Source organism: Sander lucioperca, chromosome 2 (assembly GCF_008315115.2).
Source record: "Sander lucioperca isolate FBNREF2018 chromosome 2, SLUC_FBN_1.2, whole genome shotgun sequence".
NCBI classification, from domain to species: domain Eukaryota; kingdom Metazoa; phylum Chordata; class Actinopteri; order Perciformes; family Percidae; genus Sander; species Sander lucioperca.
The window spans coordinates 1,878,050-1,903,498 of record NC_050174.1 but is presented as its reverse complement, the minus strand read 5'-3'; the positions used below and the strand labels follow the sequence as shown (position 1 = coordinate 1,903,498).

General features: G+C 40.4%; 1 protein-coding gene across 2 annotated transcripts in view; it reads left to right on the top strand.

Moving 5' to 3' along the window:
- LOC116063262 (zinc finger protein GLIS1) overlaps positions 1 to 25,449 on the top strand; it is a 78,196-nt gene that overhangs the window by 1,076 nt on the left and 51,671 nt on the right. The gene's annotated exons all lie outside the window — the stretch shown is intronic.

Genomic DNA, 25,449 nt, shown 5'->3' with positions numbered 1-25,449 from the left:
ATCCAAAATAATGTTGCTTCCATATGGCTCCTCAAGAGCATCCTTCGAAGCAGCTGTGCTGTGTATTTGTGTTGAGAGCCCTGTTTGCAGTTGTGGATTAGGTCTGTTAATTAAACCCAGAGCTCACTTGGATCCTCCGCCAATTCATAAATAACACCAGAATCAAAGTCTCTGTTGCACACGAAGGCCATGTGAAGTGATGTGCAGTATGTGGAGTAGCTGCCAAGCAAGTGTGCATTTCCTAAGGATGTTAACAAGGCATGCAGCGTTTAGCTCACCTGATTAGTGTGAAGTTGGCTCATTTAGTTAAATATGGAAAACTTGGCAACTTGAATTTTTGACAGTTTAAAACAATATTTAAAGAATAATTAATAAAAAAAAAAATTTTAGAAAAATATATTAACTGTAAATGCTGAAATGGCTCACAATTCATATTTGAATTAGTGCCATCCAAAAAAAAATAAAAAAATGGAATAAACTTTGACTTGGCGCTCATCAGTGAAAGCGAAAACTTTAAAACAATTACACAGATGAAATGAGCACTGTCATGCAGATAGCATCCAGAGTGGAAACTGGGCTTTGCGTCTCAGTACAAGCCTGCTCCATCCTGTTTAGACAGAGTGTTGTTGTGAGAGGGCGGAGGTAATTACAGCCCCATCCTAAATTATGATTAGACGGAACAGACTTTTATATTAGCAATCATCCTTGCAGCTAGAAGAGGATCAGCAGATTTGATTATTGTTTCTTCTTGCTAAACACAAACCATATGTCTGCTGAATGTGTCTCAGCATTTATGAGTTCTCTTGGAGCACAGTTGTGCCCTCAGCCCTCCATCCCCAGCATCCCGAACCAGAATGAATCGTCTCATTGTCTTTGCGACGCTTTTGAACTCGCTTCCCGTAAATTGTGGGAATGCAAGATGTGTTATGCGTTTGTGGATTATGTTGAGCAGATTAACATTGAAGCCGACACATCTCTGTTTGTTTGGTTCTGACTGTGAGGCAGTTGAGTGACATTTTAATAGTTTCAATATCTTGTGGGTTTATGAATTAAAATAGTTTTCCGCCTTCTTTTCAAAGTGCTAAAAAAAAAAAAAATCTACTTCCTGAAGCACATACTGATTCAACTACACATCCAAACATATTGCACATTCATGATTTGGCAGTAATACATTTTCACATTATATTTGACTGTACTATTTCAGTAATGAAAAGTTTTATTCAGGTCAACTCGTACTCCTAATGTTGCTGTTTATATGAATATGTGCTGTATTGTAGACATTTTGTGTTTTATAGTCTCTTATGGTGAGCATGGAGTATGAAAGTGATCTCAGTACTCATCAGTCTTTTGTATCATGCCTCATTTCAGGCTGATCGTATTACATACTCCCATTTGGGGACAGAGCTGGAATTTAAACTGCATTCTCAACCATTACTTTAGATTTATACTGAAAGGAATCTTTGAACAAACACAGACTGTAATGTTTATCCTGATGGAAGTGAGACACTGGAGGAAGAACTTACCTCAGACGGGAGATTTCTGACCTTTAACTGTGCACTCTGTGATTGCAAAATCTGAACAGTTACTCAGTAATAAAGGTGATAAAATACAGTGCACTGCTGATGTTTCATCGAATCCTGTAGGATGTTTCTGGGAGGTAGTCTGAGACATTTGCATTCAGTGCTCCTCCGTTGATTTCCTAATTACTTACAAAAATGCGAATCTACGCTGTTTGTTAATTCTTCATGTCAGTTTGTGTGGATCCACGTGTGTTTACAAGTGTCTAATTGAGTAAGAGAGTGAAAGACTGACAGTGAGTGAGAAAGCTTGCGTGTTAATGAAGGAAAGAGTGACAAAGCTTAAGTGCCGTTGTGTGAGTAGAATTTTTACAGGCTTGGATTTGATTTTTATGGGCCAGGTATCCTGAATGAAAAAAAATAACTCAACATTTAGTCCAAACTTGCTGTATTGGTTCAACCTCGCCATGTTGCCAGCATAAATCCAAAGACTATTTTTCATAATTTTTCTTTACATCAAGATGAATGAAGCACAAATCGCAGTGACTAATGCCACACCTGGTGCGTAGGTCCCGAAACCAAGTGTATTGCTCTTCATGAGTGGAACAGCGGCTGATCATCATCCTTACACTACGAGTCCACTGTGCTATAAATATTAGCGGCCACCAGCAAAGAAAATATTTAGCTTGCAAAAGAAAACACTTGACCTCTCTTGAAAAAGAATATCAGGTTTGAATGGTGTGTGTACTCTAGCATCATTTGATACCTTACTAAAGTTTCTCCTGGCCCGGGACGAAGCTGCAGAGTGTGTGAGCTTATTTGAGGAAAATGTTTGAGTTAGAGGAGTGTGCTGGAGACCCAAACTCCCTCTCTCAGATAAATGCAGAGGTCTGTCTGTTGATTCAGCCTGCGAAGAGATGAGTAATGGATATTTGGATTTAATTATTGTCTATTACTGTTTCTTGTTGTCCTTTGCCAACACACATCACCGTGACATGTTTATTATAAAACTGTACAAACAGTATTTATACATGCAGTATGCACACCTGTATGCAAGCACACAACGCCACTAGCATCCATTGCTAATGCAGACACTGTGCCAGCATATGCTGAACACACGCACACGTGCACACACACACACACACACACACACACACACACACACACACACACACACACACACACACACACACACACACACATGCCACACATTGACATACTCACACACACACACACACACACACACACACATATATATGTATACACACACACTTTTTTGAGGTGAAGTGACATTGGCACCGATGTTGAATTTCCTCAAAACGACTTAGTTTCCTGTGTTTTCCCCAGCAGCATTTGTAGACGTCAGACTGCGGGGCGATAATCTGACTGTTATGAGACTAAACCGACCATTACAGCCCCACTTTGAGCCTCCGCTGTGTCAAACACTTAATGACAGCTTACCAGTAGCTTGTGAATAGTTTTGGTTGTGTGTTCACAGAGAAACACATTAAGGGCTTTCGGTGAAGTCACTTATTCTAATCAAACTATGGGGTTGTTGGCATTCATGTTCTCTATTTTCTCTCTGGGACTGATTTCGTCATTGCTTTGAAAGAAAAATGTTCTCTTCATAAAAAAAAATCTGATATAGAAAAGTAATTGATAATAGAAATTTTCCAAAAATATACTTATCATTCATCATCAAAGTACTCAAAAATATGGCGCTCAGCCTAACCTACAAGGGAACTGGTGTTCACATTTAATGTATGTGTGTTCCATTGCCTTCTGTGGGTTGTTGTTTAGAGACTTTCATCTATGGTAAATCTTGAGATTTGTGTCACATAAAATGTTTTTACAGCTATAATTCTGGGAAAATGTTTGCTTCAGCTGTTTCAAATTTCTTAAATTGCCTTGGACTTCAGGCTTATAATTGCTTTAAGTCGGCTTTTGATGCAAGCACAGATCATATTATTATTTCTTCATCTTGGATCTCAGTATTTTCTTTTGGTTTTGACTTGTGAGCCAATTGCCATTTGTGACACTGTTATACCTGTTTTGCTGAATCTGGGGTATGCCCGTAGTCTGTGTCAATGATTCAAGAGTTTGTTAAGTGGTGGTTGAATAGTAGTAGTGCTTTGTCAACTTGTTGCTTAATGCCTAAAAGACCAAAGAGATGGTACTAGATCCTAAATCTTTAGAAAATGTATTCCTGATGGATGGATGGATCGCCAGCGGCAAGTGATTGAGCAGGTGATGCAGTGCAAATATTTAGGTGTGAATTTTGACCAGTTTAGATTAGGGGCCCTGTGACTGTCACTCAGTGTGTGTGTGTGTGTGTGTGTGTATGTGTTGGGTGGAACAGCAACCTTCATGCCCAAACCAAATATTTTCTCTCTTTTAAAATGTTGCATTATTGTATTTTTAAGATTATTTTTTGGGGCTTTTCCCTTTATTAAGTAGCAACAGTGGATAGACATGAGAGGGGGAGAGAGATGTGGGATGACACGCAGCAAAGGGCAGCAGGTCGGATTCAAACCTGCGCCACTGCAGGACTCAGCCAACATGGGGCGAACACTCTTACTGGGTGAGCTAGAGGTCACCCCATTATTGTATTTTTAATTATCCTCTAGCAAAGCTGAAATTCAATGATGGCCGATATCCAAATCCTCAAAGACGCAAGCATTCTAAAATGTCGGTTTTGTGCCACTTTCACATTTTAATTTGTCCCTCAAAATTTCCATTATAACATTATACCTATTCCAAAATCTTGCTGAATTGTAAGTAAGACACTGAATCCCTGCTACCTCTCTGGATCTTTTCTCAGGAAAAAAGAATAAGTCAACTTGAGCATCAAAATATCCGTTTATTAAGTTCAGTTGGAGTCTGACAGAGTAACTGAGGATCTCCACATTACTGTTGGTCAGTATGCCAAGAGGTTGTAGCAGCGACGGAAGGTTATAGCAACTATTCCTCCCAGATGTTGTGAAAGACTGATCTACCCTCCGAGGAAACATTTTGCTGTCACTGTTGCTAAAAGAGATATGACCTTCGATTGAACTTGTGGTTCACTTAGTTTCACGGCCAAGGTTAACTGAGAATTCTTTTTATACCAGATTGTGAAGAGGTTACATATGGTACATCTTTATGTATTACGTGTCAGTTTACACCCGGTGATATTTTACAAAGAATAGAATTTGAATAGAATTTGTCAACAGGAACTAACAAACAAACAACCACACATCGGCTCTTTCTGCATTTGTGCCTCTAAATCATGCGATATGACGATAGAAAACTTGTGAGAAGAATGGTGGTAACATTCTTCTCACAAGTTTTCTCACCAGTCAGTACATTCCCATGATCCAAAGAGAGCGCCTCAGCCCATGTCTTTTGCGTCCTGTATGAGCTCAGCGGTGAGTTATGGGCAAATGCAAGGGTGTTGCAGCGTGTAATGTTTGCAGCATGTTCCATTGATTCATAAAGTGGAGGCACGATGATGATTCGGCAGCGGTATTCCCGTAAACCTCTGTCTGGCTGAGATGCTGAGGAGGGAATGCTGGGTAATGGAATGAGAGTGCTTCCTGAGTCACAGCCACTAGAGAGGGAGAGTGAGAGAACACCCCTGGTCTGGCATCTGCTTGGCTGAATCACCTCAATCAAACTTGGCCGGGAATACAAATGACGTGTGTGGAAACGGGAGATAAGTGGCAGAGGAAGAGACGAGTGTTGCATCACCTTGACTGAAGTTGGATTGAAAGAGGGAGAAGGAGATTTATTGGAGTTTGTGACTGTTTCTGCCCAAGTATCTTCTGAGTAGTCCTCTAGTTGTGTCAACCCACAAACAGAGAGACACAAAACATACATTTTTAGTTCTCTGCTGTCCTTTTCCTTCTCCATAGTCTGTCGGTCAGGTCAAATGTTCTCATTCTTATGTGACCAGTGTGGTATGACTATTGCATCTCACTGTAACCAAAGGAATTCTGATTTTCATTCTGCCAATGAATCCAACCAGTCACACAGCAAAAATATGATCTGGTTTGAGTAAGTGTCGAAATATCACTGGAATACCAGAAGAAAATGTGCTCTGGGCCTCAGTTTAATCAAGAAAAAGCTGCAGAGTTGGCTCAGATATGTCATCATAAAAATTTATTTTTAGTCTAAACCTTGCCTTGAGAAGTACTCACAAAGTTTCACACACCACACTTTTGCTGATGAGGGGAAAAAAGCTGCCAGCTTATTGTGAATCAGACCAGATTTGTTTTACCTTTTTAACTATTTGTAACACAGATAAAGAGACTTTTCTCTGATTCTTTTTGCCTGGACAGACATGCCACGGCTGACCACATGTCTATAGAGTCTGTATTACTCATGCATTTTCAGACAGCAGCGACTCCTCTCGCAGACCTCTCTGTGTATGACTTAGCACACGGGTGGGTTTTTGATTTACATCTCGGCTGTGCCACTTGCTGTTCTTGGCTCGACGCTGCTGTGTTTCATCAAAGAAAAATCCGCTCCCCTCTGACTGTGGCAGTTAAGACGGCCGTCCGCCGCTGCGCTGCCTCTGCCAGAGCTGACTGGGCCCTCACAGCTGTCAGCTGGAGAGAGAGACAGAAAGAGAGAGAGAGATGGCAGGAGAGAGATGTGGCCATTAGGATCAGGGCTTCACTGACCTCCCTAAACAAGCTGCAAGAACACAGATTGTTTGTGTGTGAAAGGGCAGTTTTGGACTTCTGAGTCAATCATGAGGAGGCTCCCATTTAATCTTTTCCACCAGAGAGTATCCTACTACTCTATCAGCAGTTTATCTCATTTGAACTGTGATCAAGATGTGAGTAACATACACAATGCATAATAGTTGCTAAGTGTGCATCACAGCTCTGGAAACAGATCACCTTTTGAAACGGCTACAACAGTTTCAAATGCTCGAAAACCTGTTTAAGTAGTGTGTGAAATGGCCCTTTTTTTTTTTTTTTTTTTTTTTACAAGGCTGGTCATGTTGGAGATTAATCCGCCAGCCAATCAAACATTGGCTTCAACTGAGTGGTCAAAAACAAATGGGCAAACATGATGCGAGCCGAGGCTGTTTTAATGCCTTCATTAGAGCTGAGGAGAAAGCAGCCAAAAAGCTTGAGTTTTATCCTCTCTCTTGTTCTCCCTCCGTCGCTGCCAGGAAGCTGCCATGGGGCAGTGCCCAGTCAGCTCACAGCACCATTGGCTGGCGCTGCCCCAGAGGACTATGAAAGACATTATAAAGTCTAATAGTGCAGTTTATATACTTTATAAGTGCTTGTTAATAGAAGCCCAGCATTCTGGAAGAATTACTTATTCTCTAGTCATGTGCAATGCAGTCCAGCCCCTGCACTGTATTAACTTACTTAGCAGGACTAATAAGCGCACAAAGGAACAACGGAATAAAGGTTGCTTAGAGAAAAAGAAGTACTCTTGCTTGTCGGTGAATGATGTGGGTCGACATCAGTCACAAACCCTGAGCGTCACAACTTCCACATGATTCGGACTCAGATATTCATGTGTGCATTATGTCATGGCAGATATAGATCTGTACACATTATTGTTCTAGATAGAGAGCCAAGTTTCATCACACAGAGTCAATATCTATTTAATTATTTTTTCGATGTCTGAGTTTATATTAAATGTATAATATCTTATGTATTGCTTGAAGTCAGGACCTCTAATGGTTCCATCAGTGCCGAGAGTGATATCATGCTATTCATCCAATGTCAGCACACAAGCAGCATTGTAGCACAGGTGGACTGGTGTTTTGTCAAAATGTTTCTTCTTTAGGAGCAAATCTGGACAGTACGATGCTGCATGAAGAGAGGAAGTAGAATATTTTGGGAAAGTGAGACTGATGCCCTGTTCAGGTTAACACTTGTAAGTCCAAGTTGGAGGGAGCTGGGAGCCTCGCCAGGCCGACTCTGGATGTTAATAAAGTTAAGAGGCTCTTTGCCAGCACTGTGATCTGTAACGCTTAGGGATATTTTTACAGACTTTTTACAGACAATTATATTTGAAAGGGAAGGCTGGTTTTCAGTGAGCTAGTATTGGAGCAAGGAGATAAAGTATGTGATAAGAAGATGCAATTTCCCATGTTGTGATTCTGTGGAGTGAGTTTTTTTCATTGTGTGGGAATAATTTCTGAATGAGAACACCCCATGTAGTACTCAAACAGCAGACAAGATATTAACCCTTTGAACACGGCAATAGAAATGGTGCGCCAGTGCCTACATTGGTATTTTTGTTTATTGTGATGTCATTTATTGGAGTCATCTTTAAACTCGAAAGCCTAAAGCCTTACCTTTTTGCTGCAAAAAGAATGAGAGCTGTAGCTGAGCTGAAGGACGATTTGACAACATTTGTAAAGGGGAGAGTGAGCATTGTTGATTCATATTCCCTGGCCATTTCCTCAGCTAATCCAAGGATTGTCTATTTATTCTGTCTGTCAGGTGTCTTTGTTTAATCATATTTGACAGACCGGTTGCCAAACAGTGGGTTGAAGAAATCTAAGATGACTTTGGCTTGTAGTTGCTGTACTGATGTTGCTGCCTACCAGAGATGTTTGCTCGATTTCACCATCTGGAACTAAAAACCACAGCTCACAGATGAGCCGGTTGCTCTGTCCAGACGTTACCACTGGGAACAGTAGAGACATCTGTAATCTTCTGGCTCCTGTTGTATCTGTCTGCTTTATATTCTCTACATGAAATTGCATTTGAGAGAAAGCTGTGCATTTTTCATTCTGTTGGCAGTGTTTTCCTGTAATCCTAAATGAGGAAACGATTCTCCTGTATCAGTTTTGTTGGTTACACTTTACTTGAAGGTATCTACATAAGAGTGACATGACACTGTCATGAACGTGCCATAAACATTATAAACAAAGTCATAAACGTTTATGACATAAAGCTTCTGTAAGTAAGTGTCATTCAGTTTTTGTCATGACAAGTTAGGGTTAGGGTTCATGTGTTCATGACAGTGTCATGTCACTCTTATGTAGATACCTTCAAGTAAAGTGTTACTGTTTTGTTAAAAACAATCAGTGCTGTTGTTCTTTGATTTTCTTGTTGCCAGGATTAAATGTACGACCCCTTTTCTTCATATGGTTCATATGGGCTGAGCAAGTGTGTTAAATGGATCCATATTACACTGAGTAATAGCCTCAGTATGCACTCTTCATTAACATGCTTAACATTCCCCCCAAGACCCAGAAGTCGGCTTCTATAATACACTGCTTAACACAAACATCATGTTGGACACTTAGGATCTCTTATGGGGCTCGTTGTTGGCAGTTTTATGAGTGAGCAGATTTGGACAGTGTGTGTGTGTGTGTGTGTGTGTGTGTGTGTGTGTGTGTGTGTGTGTGTGTGTGTGTGTGTGTGTGTGTGTGTGTGTGTGTGTGTGTGTGTGTGCGCACGCTAATGTTTTGGTCAAAGTGGAGGACAGAATCGACATGTTCATGAACTCTGAACATGGAAACCTTGAAAATGTAAGATACACACACACTTTTTGCCAGCTAATTAGAGCAGAGATCCAACAGAAAAGTCCAGTGAAGAGGTTAATACAATGTTATTGTTTTTAGCTGTTTTGGCTTGAGGATGAAATCTGTTGCAACACTGGTCAGCCACTTGTTGCATGTTTCCAAAACAGGACACGCAACAAAGTTTTTGAGAGTAAGAAATCTCAATACTTGGCAAAGTAAATGCTGACCCCCTGATATTTTTTCGACTGAATCGATCACCAGTGAGATGTTATGGTCATTTAATGCTTTGGGACATACTTAATATCTGTGTGTGTTTGTGCATCAGTGCATAGGTACAATATGTGATTAGGTATTTGTGCGCTTGTATACGTGTAGATGTCCTGTTTTTCTCAATTGATAAGAAATGTTTGCTTTGGATCGCCACCTGATGGACCTTCCAAACCTTGATTTCTGTAATATTTAATAAAGATGGTGGTGAGGTTATGTTAAAAATGGATGTTGAAAGATTTAAGTCAAATGTGAACCAGTGCGTAGCTGTCCTAGCTGGCTTGAAATGTACAGCTGTTTCCCCTAGCTCAACGTTTAACCTTTACAAGCAAGCCAAAACCCATCAAGAGTAGCTTCACTTACCTTAAAACTGATACGCTGAAATTCTTGGCTCCTCACAGACAAGACACATGGTTCACACGGCTTAGGTAACTAATAAACCTTCTTGTAGCAGAAAACGTCTTTTATATATCACCAGGAGTTTTTGACAAGAATATTTGGGATGAGTACCTGGCTTCCTCCCCAGTATGTCCTCAGTGAAGCTGAGTCACAGATGTAGCGGACAGATTGAGGGACTGAAGAAAGGACAGGAAAGCATGATTTCTCTCCTTTCTGTCTTCTGTCTATCTAACGCTTGCCCTTAAAAAGTCAGCTCACAGCACATGTTGACTAATACCGATAAAAAGCCTAATCAGGCACTTTCAGCTCGTATCGACAGTGATCTAAAAGGCATGTGTTTGAAAGTTGAAATGAATTAGGCAGCGTCAGAGCCGTGACAGCCAGGTGCTGAGCACTTGGCCCAGCACACTGGAGCCTCAGCCAATTGGAAAATGCTTTTAGAATTTATCTACACCCTTCTCTCTTGACAAATTATTTTATTGTTCCCACACAGTTGTTTTTCATTTAGTATTTTGGCTAATGATAGGCCGAGAGCATGTGGGCTATTGTTATTCCTTTGTTCAGAACAGATACTTCATATCTAATAGTACACTCTCATGCAATAGAAACATGACACACAGAAGGTGCACAAATGTACACATATGGTACTCAGAATAAGGAACTATAGTATATAGGGTAAGATGGACAATCTTGATACGCTTATTACTTTGTTTATGCTGTACACGGATCTGTGGCATGATGACCTTAGTGACTGTCTGTCAAATGGGGGAATGCTGCTTCCTGAAGAAACAACTTCTGCACAACCTCCTCTCAGCAAACCCTAAACTCAGCTCCAAAACCTTTAATCACATTATTCAGTGTCTCATGTACCCGGACTAGCAGATATGCTGTGTGAGAGCTGCAGATGGGAAAGATAGGGTGAAACTCGCCTCACGTCCGAGCCTTGCACTCTGCTTGACCTGAGCTCAGTACATCAGGACTAGGCCGCTAATCTTTAACAAATGCTGGGAGTCTCCATGACCGGGCCCTCGCTGAGATGGCTTAGTCAAAACAGCCCTACTGCTCCTGAACACAACCTCGGCCTCTTACTTAAGTCAAACACTGATTAACTAACAAATACCTGCTGCTTGTTCCACAACATTACACAGCCCTGTGCGTTCTGCAGTGCTCCATAGAGTTTGACAGCGTGCTTGCTGTCCTGTAGAGGAACACACAGGCCTGCTGTGTTACAGGCCTTTTGGGTTTTTTTTGGTAAAACGATGCAGGACATTTTAAGTGAGCAAAAGCATAGAAATACTGCACCGAATGACGAGAGTTTTATTGTTGTCATTTAGTGCTTTGTGGTCTGAGTTGAAAAAGAACTATATAAATAAAGGTGTAGCATTGTTACTGTGCTGCATTGTAAAAAACCTGTGGTATTTTCCATAATGGGATACGAACAAAGCAACAACAACAAAATGACAAACATTGACATGTTTTCTTTTCTCCCTGTAAGCATGTGTTACACTCAAACTGTGCTTTACATTTACTGTGAAAATAAATCACCAAAATCAGCAAGTAACAATTCACACTGACAACCATAAGCCAAACAGCCAAGATTTTGACAGTCAGGTTTGAATGTAATCATTTTGCGATTAAGATCGCTGGGTTTGTAACAAAGTTGCGTCATCACAGCGTCTCCTGCCAACTAACTTGATGGGTAAAAGCAATAACAAATATGTTTACCAGAAGATACAGGTAATAAAACCATAACTTGTCCAGTTTCAAATTTCATTGATGATCACCCCAACCCCTCTCACTTCCCATGTTTCCCTTTTGGTTTAACTGCTAAGCACGTTGCCAATTTCACTTGATCACAACAGTACCGCCAACATTTATCGGACATGTCTTCTCAAACACTGTCACTGTTTATGTGGGCTTAGTCTGGATCAAAGGAAGTAGCCTACATTTCCAGGATAAAGCCTGACGTGTCATGGAACAGTTGGCATGTCTGACACATTGAATTGAGCATCACCATTTGTACTGTAACCTGTCATCTTGGAGAAATATATAAAGGTTCCAAGTCTTTTTTAAGTATTTAAAATGACATGAATGCATAATACATAGTGATGAATAATTCAAGTTTATTTTTGGGTCATTTGTATGCATCTGTGGCACTTTGATTGTCTCGGTACCCATATCTGGTTGCACATAAATGGCAGTGTAGTACTGGCTTCCAGCATAAATTGCCAGTATGTTTTTTTTTAATTTGCAAATCTTTGAGAATGATTTGATACGCTGGGAGCAATAAATCTTGCACAATTTTTGCAATAACACAGTCATTATTGTTCTAAAGAATGCAGCTTTTTATTCCAACTAGAAAAAAATGGAAGTTAAACAGTAACTATGAACTAAATAGAATGAATTATAAAAAACAAAAATAGGAAACTTAGCAAGGATGTACTTTAATTTGAGGGCCTGAAAAGGCTGCAGTTAAAGAAATAGTTAATGCTTAGCCCCTAAAACCGCAATTCAACAAAAGTCAACAAGACCTGTTAGCTATGTCCTTGATAGCTTTAGCTGTAAATGTAAATGCAGTTTACCACAGTGCCCACTTTTACAGTGCCAGACCTGTCATTTGACACGAAAATATGGCCAATCTAGGCCACTGTAAAGATGCCAGTCTTCTACAAGCCTCAAGAGCTGTGAGTCATGAAGGAGTCCAGCGAGAGAGGCAAAGCATCAGTATATGTACACTGCGGCCTGCCAAAGTACACTCATTTAACAGCACAAAAAGACTTGCAATGAGAACCCGCATGTTTATCTTAGGGATGATGTAAAATGGCCAGAATTCATATTTCACATCACATTTCTCTTTTAAGATGGTTTCTCTCAATTTTTACGTGCAAGGAAACAAACATTTGCATTTCAAAGTTCTTCAAATAAAAATAAATGAAAAGCAAACCTTTTTATGGGTTTGGAGACTAAATTGGAAAACAGGTCAGGGTCGAAATGAATATTTTTTATGGTTCGTAAAAGAGCTTCACAATGAATGCCAGGTTATGTGAAAGGCTTGACACATGGAACAGGCCAGAGCCCTTCGAAGTTCCCTCTTTATTCAGGCCTTACACTATCAGGCCAAGATCAGCCAAACAACACACATGGCAGGGGCCAAGATGAGGATAAAGAATGATTTCTTTATTTCTGCTCGTTATCATCTGATTAGGCTCCTTCTCAACCCAGACCTACCAAAAAATCTAACAACTAACAACCTTCACTTTTTACTTTTGAGTTTATCACACTCGGTAGTATAATCAACTCAGTACTCAATTAAATTAAATTCATTAATTTACAGATAAGGTACGTAGGTCTAGACCACACTCTATAATTTACAGAGGCCCAACAGTTCCCCTCAAGTGCTAGCATTGGTGCGACAGTGATGAGGAAAAACTTTCTTTAAACAGGCAGAAACCTCACGCAGAACCAGGCTCTTGGTGGGCGGCCATTTGCCGCTGCCGGTTGGGACACAGAGACACAGATACAGATACAGAAATATGATTCATAATAATTATAGCAGTTGGTATGATGAGCAGTGGCAATTATATTAGCACCATTCCTGTTTGCTTGGTATTTGCTGTTAACGTTTTGTGGCATTCCCCCCTTCATTCAAGGGTACATAGTAGAGAGATGATAGCAAATGAGGGGAGAGAGGACAATAGAATCAAACAGGGGGCAATATATGTATTTTATGTGTATACATTACGATTAAATAGGAACAGATGGTAGGAAGTTAAATTGTCATTTGATGTGTCATACATAAACGTTACACCTAACATACACATAGTGTATGCATAAATATTCTGTGAACTACATCAAATTTAAATATGTCATGAAACATGTATGTATCGTTTTCCCCACATTATTATGGTCAGTTTAATAGAAACTTCATGTAGTTTGGCTAGTTTTGTATAATGTACCACGTGTTTTGTACGTCATTGTCATACAACACATATTTTGGGAACTAAACTAGTGTGTACAAAGCAAAGTATAAGTAGGATCTGTGGGAATCCTCATTTATTCTTAATGCAAACTCACCTTAGATGACATTCTTGGTCTACAGGTGATAAATGATGTCTATTGTCTTTTGTTGACAGTACCTGTATGTCCTTTTGCACCATATGTCTTTGGCTTGCATGTGTCATTATACTGTAAAACTATGAGTTCTTGTTAAAGCACCAAATGCAATCATACTAATCCCTGTTTATATTGTACTGTTCTTAGTTATCAAAATGTTACTGAAGGTGCTGGGGCTGACCTAAAGTCAAACAGAGTGACAAGTTCTGACTCTGAAATTGTTTTGTTTTATTAGACAAAACTCTTGTCTCACTCTAGCTGTAAGCATCGGCTGACTCACGTGGTGAAGGGACGCAGCTAGAGCAGAAATCATAATAAAAGGAATCTTATTACAGCCATTAAACAAGAGAAGGAAAAACACAGGAGGGCTTTAATGCCTGGACATCTAAAATGCTTACGCAGTGAGAATATATTTGCTCATAAAGCTCTTTGATGGTGGCCCTGTCTGTTCCAACACAGCGCTGCTGGCTGTGTAAATAGCTGTGTATTGACCTCCTACCGCACAAGATTGAATGTATTTCCATAGGTGTCATTTGGTACCATTTTGGGTTTTTACAGGCCCCACTGGTCCTTAGTCCCTGTAACCACGGAGGCCCAGGAGTCATGCCATCACTGCTTAAGCGGTGGCCAACGGTGGGCTCTTCCGACAGGGTTGACTGTGAACTGCAGCCCTCCTCCTCACAGCAGCATGGAGATCTGTTTGATGTGAAATGATATATAATGTCTGCTGGACTGTCCATCTCAGGTTACTTCGAGTGCATATTCCCGTCGCTATGTGTGATCTGTGTTTGTGAGTGTGTGGTTGTGGGTTGTGGGGTGGTGGACGGTGGACCTCAGTGCCAAAGCCTTTGGTGAATGAGGACTCCCCACACAATAAAAGAATGGTATTGCTGACTTCCTTAGCTATGTGTGGTTTGAAACTCAACACAGGTCTGCTCAGTTGAAAACCTGGGGCCCTCGCCTATTTATTCTGTATATTTATGAAAACCCCAATACTGTGGTGTCCTCTGAGTGAAGAAGGAGGCCATTTTTCAGCCAAGTTAATGCCCTTTGGTGGTGGATGTTGACTGCACTGTTGGTTTGAATCAGTTACAGAACCAAAATTTACCATTTTGCTGTGTGTCATCAGTTTTCAATTAAACAGTGTCACTGTTCTTAGAACAAGTTGAGTGATCTTCCTCATTTCAAGATATCTTGTTTGAAGAAAATCTTCTGAAAAAGATAAACCATGTTGTCAAAGAGTGAAGTCATCTCACTTCAAGAGCAAACTGCAGTGCATCATCAGATAATGACTGTATCACAGGTGAATTCTCTCACATACAGTAGCTGGGCATTGTTGTAGTGTACGTTTTCTTTTGCGATGTGTCCTGTGTTGTAAGATAACATTTGTTTTAAGGATAGGCAGAAGGACAGAGTGCCTTATGTTTGAGTAGATCAGCTTACTTTGTGTGCTGAAGTATAGGGTTTAATAAACCGGTGACATGAAAAAACACTTATAATCAAATCAAAATAAAGGCCCTCTGTGCCTCTGCTGTCATAGCAAATTTATGGGCTTTTGAAAAACCCATTTTACTCAAAGAGCTCCATTTTGGGGGCGAGTTAACCCCTAATCACCCTGACTAGCTAATATTCATTGTGGTCACTGTGGAGAAGCACTGGCCTCAACTTTAACCGGAAACTTCAAAAGCCAAAGCAATTACTATGCATGCTTTGAACATATCCTTTTCACAAAGTAACATTCTATTATTCCTCCTGCACTACAACAACAAAAAGTAACAAGTAGGAAGTGAAATTGGATTCCTCTTTTGGTTCCCAAAACATCTGGTTTGGCCCTTGTTTTAAACAACTAGCATCCCCTCTGAGAATAACAGAAGGTTATGTGCACTGTGAGTAGGTAACAAAATAATCATTTTCAAATGTTGCTCCTTTCGAATGTGATTTAATTACCATTCAACCTCTCAGTTGGACCACCGACCATCAAGGGAATTTTCCTTCAGACGTTTTCCTAACTATTCATTTATTTCTCCCCCACTGCTGCCTCTAAACCATTAGATGTATACAGTAATTGCTTCAAATTGATCACTTGTTTTACAGAAGTCATATAAATCTCTCCTCTTGTCAAACTATAATCGATGGCAGGAGGCGGTGTTGGGCGAGAAGAAGAGAGAGTATCTGTCAGATGGGCCTCAGTGCATCTGCTACATGGAGATACTCTCATGTTCTGTGGTCGAGTTTGGCCACTGTCATTTCCGAGGAATTTCCTGCCATCTGTGTTCAATCGAAATCTCTCACAGATTTGGGAATCCTTGTAAATATTGGGTGCTGGCTGAAGAGGACCAAAGGAGTACTGTGAGTTTTGTACCGACAGCCATTTGGACCAAAAGGAATAGGCCATTGGCGCTGGGATGAGCTAGACTAACACAGCAAGACAGCATAGTATAGCGAATTATCTAAACAGCTGCACATGCATAGTAACCCACATCAAACTAATGAAACTAAGTAAGTCTTAACATACAAGTTTTGGAATATGAACGTAATATCCCAACATCCAAATACGTAATTCTTGCTAATAATAAAAATCATCATCATAAAAATAATCCAATTGACAGACCTTAGCAAACGTTTATATATAATAACAAACTTAACTCAATTTATTGTTGGTTTTGGCTCATATAGTGTGCATTTTTTCATTGTTGTCAAATATTTAGAAACTAAACAAACAAAAGAAAGAGACAAACACTTAACAGAATAGTCTCTGACTTTCCTTTATGCCATTTGCATTAAAAAAATAGGAATAGGAAAATTGGATAAATACAATTGTGCTATCATGTCTCTTTTTTCGTTGCTATGGCACATGGAATAAAATTCAACATGAGAATAAAGCCATCATCTCAAATGACCTCTATTTGACAAAAGTTATTTAAATAACCCAGCCGCCCTCAACAGTACAGATCTATTATGCTATTATAGTAATTGTGACAAACAGGGCCATGCTTATGTTTGACAAATTCATCTGATTTCTCTACAGTTTCAGAGGGACATCTGCTGTGTTTTGGTGCTACTTGAGTGGGCACACGGACAAACTGAGGCCTGTTGTTCAGAAGGGGAAAACGTGCAGCTTCTGCACTAAATCATCATGTTTAATTTTTACAGCAGATTGATATACACTGGTTATTCTCATGTGTGAACGCACACACACAAGCACTCACACAAAAAACACAAACATTCAAAGTACTGTGCATACAGATACAGGATCTAAAACCTTTCAAATAAACACAGATTTAAAACATTTTGTTACACTATTTATATTTAGTTGTTGCAGGAAATAACTTATTTTGGTTAAGAAATGTACCAGTCTCACCTTTAACACTTTCTCTGAGGGTGTGGTGCTCGTCAGTCCTCTGGACTGGCATCGCTCTGCCAGTATTTACTGCTGCCTCTCCAGACAGAGCAGCCTCTTGTTTGGTTTTAAAGCACCTCCTGATCCCATGCCGAGGTTTCAGCACTGTTGGCCCGGCTCCGTAGCCATGTTGTTCACCAGCCCTATAAAGGTGTCTGTCACAAAGCCAGACGTCTCTGTCACGTCTGCCAGCCAAGTGCATCACGTCTTGTCAGTCTGCCGGTCTATCAAGTCAGTCTGTGGGCCTGACTGATGCTTTTTACACTGTTTGGCCTTTACAATTATGTGGCTTTTCTGTCAAATTATAGGATGTGGTTTGGCTGGGCACTCCTTGTGACTTTGTGATTAATCCTGGCAGTGTACAGATTTATGGGCAAAATCTTGTTTTGATAGTGATTGTCATGATAGAATTGTGGCTACTAGTGGCTTTAAAGTGGTTTGTTGACTATGCACATTTTTGTTATATTAAGAAATGTTCCAAAATAGTTGGACTTGAAGATAGAAGATGTGCTTATTTTTGTGATGATCAATCATTGCTATGGTGCTTTTTTACTGCCCTTCCCAGATGTCAGTGTGCAAACGTTGTCTTTGTGCACAATGTGATCTTTTCCTTGGATTTCCTGGCGATTAAGTCTGGGTTTCTGTATGCTGAGCTCTGGTTTTTTTCTGTTCAGATATCCTCATGTGGTTTACAGTTGCTAATGCTAATTACTCAGTTCTGTTGATTCTGACATGTCACTGTTATAGCTGTTGGAAACGTAAACACTTCCTGAGCATCAGATAATTATTTAAAGACAGGCTTACTCTGAGTTTACAATAGCAAATGTAATAACTGGGACTGCCGTGACTAAATTTTTTTTTTATTAGTTTGTAAAAGAGATGTGCAATATGGGCATAAAGTTATGTGAAGATTTCAAAATTATACAGCAACCCCTCAGAATATACACTCAGTGGCCAATTTATTAGGTTCACCCGGCTAAAACTAGTCAACAAGGGGGTAGATTTAATATGAGGGAGACCTCTCAGTGTAATGTATAACAATTATAACATATTCATAATAATATGATAACAATAATAACAATTCAACAGGAGCACAAACTACAGCCTCCAAAATGACCATTAAGTTGAATCAACACAGTTTCAACAATAACTGAAAATTATGAGCTTCATGAAGTTAGGAGGATTTGTTGCAGGTCTGTTGTTTTAGGCATTACCTGGGTCGTTTTAATAAACTGGCTACTCAATGTAAGTCTGTTATTTCTCCAGTGTTTACAACCACTGCACATTCAAACAAAGCTTTATTGAAAAGGACACAATGTCTGGAACAATATCCTAAATTGAAAAATGACGACATCAAAATGTAACTATCTATAATCCACATTTATGTGTGCCAGGTGACTGCCGTTATCAGGGCGAGGTCAGATGTTTTATTGAAACATGTTATCAGTTGTTGCATCTAAAGCTCGGTCACTGAATTTGAGTGAAATAATGTTTGCCAAACGGGGAATCACACGCAACAAAGCTGATAATGAGTTGCATTAGAGGCCAGTCTGAAATGATGTGCTTTAAAATTCAAATAAAATATTATGTTACTATTGAATGACTGATCTGAGCTTGAACCTATATTATCTGCAGATCTTTGTCTTAAGACCATGCTTTTTTAGTCCTTCTCCCATTGATGTGGATCACCTGTTGATAGATTTGCTCTCAAAAGGTATGGCCTATTGGGCACGGCCAGTGACAAGGTGCTACCACCAGGTGGTGACATGCACAAGTGTAAAGTTTTAATTATGTTAATCAGGGAGTACAGCGGAGAAAATGATTGGATGTGACGGATAGTAAGAAATGATCAGTAATGACCACAGCCATTCAGTGCATCTTCGTATGTAGACTTCAGTGTGTGTGCGCGTGTGTGTGTGTGTGTGTGTGTGTGTGTGTGTGTGTGTGTGTGTGTGTGTGTGTGTGTGTGTGTGTGTGTGTGTGAGAGAGAAAGAAAGAAGGAGTGTGTGGAGTCACATAATCCCACATTTTCTCCTGTGTTTGGGTTTTGACTTGCAGCGCCCCCTCTTTAAACCATGTGGTAAGGTGGTTGGTCTTTGGGAGTCGGCGGGCACTGAGCCTGGCAATGGGATGTGGTGGGTGGTGTGTGTTGGTGGGGTTGGGGATGGGAGTGTTGTTGGTTGCCAACTATTTGTTTGTGTTCATGACTGCGGTTAGCACTGCTCCATTTAAAAAGCCTGGTATTATGAGGACGCCGGCTTCCCACAACATGTGCCTTCTTTTCCGAAAGGCAGGAGAGCTAATCATTTACCCACCGCTGCATTCATCAGTATGACTTCAAACCTTTGTAGCCACTTAGTATGAACAACCAGACATATCCGCAAAGAAGTTTGCTTGGACGACTGGGCTCATTTGTTATATGTACTAATGATTTCTTTAATCTTATATGGAGTGGACGTGAGATTATTTTGTGCTGTGCCCAGAAATAGTCAAGGCTTGCAGCTGGATGCCTCTGGAGCCACATGAGTCCCTCTTCTTCACTAACCTTTTGTGTTTGACTTTCTTGAAGCTAACCGGAGGTTACTGTGACCAAGCTGACCATGAGAAAACAGGGAGGAACAAGGATACCTGGTTGAGAGCAGCTAAAATCAGCTAGAACAAATTGATTTTTATCCTCATGAAAGTTCTCTTGTCTTCTGGTACTGGTAATCCTGTTACAAAAACACGGACATTTCTGTGCTCCAACAGTAATTTAATAGAGTTTTTCTTCTTCCCTCGCTCCGCACCTGCTTTAAGAGGAGCTTTCTCCGTAGACGTTGTTATTTTTCATTTACTTGTGCCCTGAGGTTTTTCAATCATACATCCATTACTAAGCAAACAAATAAGTTCCGGGCCTATGCCGCAGACACAAATATAGACATGAGTTATGAGATTTGGAGAAGCCGGGAAAGGCTTTGGACCCTAATGCACAACATCTGTACCAGACAAGACACACAACCAGAGCATCCCTCTACAAAGTCTTGCAGACTGCTGTCACACACTTGTATCTGTTGACCTGGCTCATGTTGAAAGAGAGGGAGGAGGAGAGGGGGAGACCAATGGCAGGTGGGGGTGTCGGGGCAAACGGGAATAAAATGATCATTATTAACTGTTTTGGTGCTGAATGTTATGATTTATGGAGCCAAAGTGGGGCCAGTTGAGGTGTCACATCAGATTTCCAGAGGCATCTGTCTTGCGGTTTTGGCAGCTTGTTGTACCTTGGGTTCAGATGTTTGGATCACACTCTTGACATCCCGTTTCCCTCTCTAGCACCCCCCACCCCCTTCTTTAAGCACAGTACACCTCTGATCACTCCCCTTTCCTCTCCTTAAACTATCTATCCATCGGCACATCTGCTTTTCATTGAGGCCTGCATGTCTCTGAAGACTTGAACGCATTAAACGCTGGCACAAGCACAGTCTCACTCTGGCACTTAACACAACGCTTAGGTGACTTAAAAGGGAGAGGCGAGAATTATAGAAAATTAAGTGTCACCAAAATAAAAAATCGCCCCAGATTACCACCAATTACACTTAATAATGCTGTCCATACCATCTGCTGATCAGATGGAGGATTGGTGTTGTCTGTGAAATAATGACACCAGAAAGTGCGAGAAGGTGAGAGATTCATTGAGGGAGACAGCGACATCTTTAACTATGTGATGATGTGGTTTGATCTTTACTGTATAGACTGGAATGCTTTGTATGGCAATGCAGTCATAACTGCATATCTTGGGATAATTATCATGTTGTTTCAGAGGGGTTAAGCTCTGCTAGATTGGAGACATGTGTCTGCTCAGCTTTATTAGTCATTTATTAGTCACTGAGGTCAGGGGAGAGTTTTTAGCCAAGGCACAACACTGCTGAACTTGAACATGACTCTGATCATCAGCCCCTGAGGCAGCCTGAATAGGTGTATGATTACAGCGCACCCTAACTGGCCATGATCCCCAATGTGAAATTCATCCAGTATGTGAAGCCTGTTCAACAATCAATGTAATCACCATCACAGTGACCGCAAACATCCACTAAAGAGTGATTCGTGCCCTAATTATCAGAATTATCGAGTGTGCATTCATTGTTCCTGTCTATTGTCTTATTTTTCAGCCTCCATGGTCACAGCGGCTGCATTAATCAGCAGGAGAAGGATTAGAAAGCACTTTACACTCACGATAATTATGCATCTAAGTTTTACGGCGTTGAGCGCTGTGTTCCCAGAGGATTTTGACTAGAAGAAAGCGTGACAAATGGATGACATCAGAGCAGGCATATTGCAGAGTGATTGGAACCTTGTTTTCCTCTGCAACCTCAGCCAAAAATTAATCATACATGTCCCAAAACAAGTTCTCGAATAACCACGTTTATCCCTTCATAATTGCACTCTTGTTTAAAGCATTACATGTATGTATTCATGTGCAATGGACCATGCAAACTGGTATACTGCTCTTTTAATTTTACGTCTCCTCTTGTACGTCTCATTGAGCTCCTCAGTTTACCGTCATCCTGCTGCAGTGATGCTCACTGAAAGGAACGTGCTACTAGGAGGCAGGGTGAGCAATAGATACCATGTGATGACATTTATGGAACGGAAGATACCACTTTAGATGTAACAGAGTATTATTAGACATGTTATTAACAGGGATTGTTTCTTGCTCACAGTCCTTTTTTTTTTAGGGTGGTGTTTTAGGAGGTGAATAACAATAGAGTCCTTATTTGTGCCTACGTCTTTAGTTGTCGATGCTGATATCAGTGGCTCTTTGTGAGGACGAGCCAACACATCTGTACATGGTCTCTCCACTGATCACAACATTTGCCCCTGGTGCTTCTGGCACTGCCCTACCTCTTTCTCTGTCTTTCTTTGTGCCCCTGCATCCCTGCTCTCACGCCCTTACAGCATCACTCCTAATTGGGCCTGAATGCTTGCAAATGTGTGTATATCAGAGTAGCATCCCACCCTGCTTGTTCTAAGGTGCTCACTAGAATTGGACACAATAGTGAACTCTATTTCAATAGATAATCTGCAGGGATTAACTGTAAATGTTTTTAAATTACTGTACCTACAGATTGAGATCAATTTAAAAGTCCCCTGTGGAGTTTTCGTGTGATGAATGCTTTTTCTTCCTCCATAGAACATTTGCAAAGGTGGAATTTAGGACTATTTTGAAACCTGTATCATGCACATTCACGTTAACTTGATAGCATTCTTCTTGTTCCCTGCCGCATTGCTATGCTTCTTTGCACATTACTGCCACCAACTGTTGATCCGTGAAATAGCGTGAAACCGGCGGTAGGAACGCATATCGTGTCGCCCGTGAGCAAATCCTCTAAAAACATTGCTGCATAGAGTTTCTACTAGCGGTCAAAAACACACACAACATCTTTTAATTTTTTCCTTTTTCAGTCAATTACACAGAGGGAATTTTTTTTAACAGCTCAAGTTTTGCCCAGAACATAACATGGAAAAAATTCAAATCCAGAGCCAAAGGAATGTAAAGTATGATGAGCACACAGCTGCTCAACAGACCACCCATAAACTCTGCACAATCAAAAGAAGAATGGTCATATCTCTCTCTCTCTCTCTCATACTCACTCACATTTACACGCACACACACACACACACACACACACACACACGCCATACCCGCTCTCTCCTCCTGTCACTGCTGCTGGATATCTTACGTTTCACCTCAGACCCTGATGCTCTCTCTCTGGCTTCCACCTCCTGATCAAACTAGGCTCTAACACAATGAAATGTTCACCGCTGAATTACCATGGCACATTCACATGTAAACTGAATTTACTGTTGGATCCTATCCAAGCCACCATATGTTGAGGAGCCTGAATCCCCAAACGGAGCATGACTGATACTGTTAATGTAGCAAAGCTCTAAATCACTGGTGTGCTAACGTTCTGCAGCAAGACCTTTCACACTCATTTAACACTCTGACTTTAATGTCCTGGGGACACTCAGAAGGTGTCTCTCGGATGCAGAAACTTAAGGCCACTTCAGCTTTCGCAACACGATGCAACACTCAGCATAAATGTTGGACATAGATGCACAGGCAAGGGAGTTTTTTAGGTACTATCACCTGTTTGTATTTGAACGAGTAAAGCCATGCAAAGGGTTTCAGTGACACTCATTGTCTCTCTCGAGCAGTTGATGATTCACGCAAACTCCTAGATGCAATTAAAAAGTGAAAGTCAGCTCGCAGGCGGTAAAAAACCCAGTTGTATGTGTAACTTCCCCTGAAAGACTACTACTGCACAAATATCGTCATCGTGTTAAACCCACCAATAGCGAGCCAGGTGGATAAGCCTGTTTGTGATTGGTTCCCGCAAAATTGTAACGGAAGCAGGATCGCTAAACGTACAGGTTTCCAGCCTGAGCTGCAGGGCGAAATCAAATCGCCGGCAGATCGGGCTGGGTTTACCCAGTCTAGTAGTCTGATGCAGTTTAACTAAACAGCATGATGGTCTATTTATCCAACATTCCCAAACTTAGTATATACATGTTCACTATGAGCATGTATGCCTTAGTATTATACCAGTTAGGGTTGGGTATTATTCGAAAATATTCAATACTAGTGCACATATGATACCTGATTTTTATCAATACTGTATTTCAGAAATATAAATATATTTTTCTACAAAACCCTTTTAAAATGTAGTTTCATTTATATTTAAGACATAAAAGGTTCTAAATTATGTTGTCTAAACACAAACAGCTGTACAAGAAGTTTGCCTGTATAAAATAGTCTAAAACTGGCAAAATGTGTATTTTAATCTGGAACTATCTGATCATAAGTCATACATGAGTAAACAAGATTATGAATCCAACCAGAATCGATTTGTGATTTGGTACAAATTTTGGAAGTTGTTACCAAAAAGTATTGATTATATTAATAGTCAAGTCAGGTCAAGTCATTTAATTTGTGTAGCACATTTAAACGAACAACAGTTGGCCCAAAGTGCTTTACAGAGCAGGGAAGGCAGAAACAGTATGCCTTAAAAATACATAATCAAGTGTGCAAGACTCCATGGGTATAATTAGGAAAAGGTAAAGTCAAATAATATAATAATAATAATAATAATAATAAGCTCAGTGCAACATCTGCTTAATGATTTCTGCCAGTGAAGACTCTTTCAAGTGATATTTCTCAAAAATTCATGCTGGAAAACAATAGTTGTATTATTAGACTTTTTGTAAAATAATCTGCAGACAGGTAATCAGTGTTCTGGGATCATCCGTGTTTTCTCTTTATGTCTAACTCATTTACACAGTGGGCTTTTCCTGGCAAACATCCATTCTGTACTGTGAAACAGCGATTTGAAAGAGCATTGTCTCATAATTCGGGTTGCATTTACCGGGCTGCCTGGTGTGGGTCTGTGTTTTATATGGTGGTGACTAGGATGTGTGTGTGAGAGAGAGCATGTGCATTCAGTCAAGGCTTGATTGACCAACTGCCAGGATATCCAGTGCTTTATGATGACGATATTTTTATTTGGTTGTTTGTGCTTTTGTGTGCATGCATATGGACAGTTAAGGCCTTATTAAGAGATCTCTGATGATGTTGGTCATCTCTATACTGACTCATGTCACTTCTGGCCATCCTGATTGAATTACTCCTGACTTGAGGCAGAGAAACACTTGGCTTCACATCAGCAGGCCTTGAAACCTTCATACAGAAACAAAGTTGTATACAGCCAACAAGCAGTGAAAAGAGTAAAACAAAAAAGACAGAACAATCCAAAATTTGATAAACAGAATGATTTGTATTGCTTGAAAACAGACCGGAGCTGAAAGACATTTTTGGCTTTTGTTAACAGCTTTAAAGAGAAACCAGCGCTGTTCCTACGGTCCCCTGGCGATACTTGACTGTTTGCATTGCTCGCTTTGCCTTTTCTCTACTTCTTTGTGTTTCAGCCGTGACCCGCAACAAGACAAATGCAGAGGAGACTAAGGATACATCCACTGTAGGAGGGATATGTGAAAAGATGTTCCTTAAGCTGAGGATAACATGGCTCACAAAATTCCCTTGTTTTCTCTTGTCTTTTGTTCGTCCTTGTAACCTTTTTCCCATATTCTAAAACACTATCCCCCCTTTCTCTCTTTCACTGTTTACTCTCCCTCTCCATCTGTTACTCATGTTGTAATATCTTTCTCCTTTGTTAGCCTTTTTTCTTTTTCCTCTGTAGCCCAAACCCATTATATTTTTTTAAGATAAT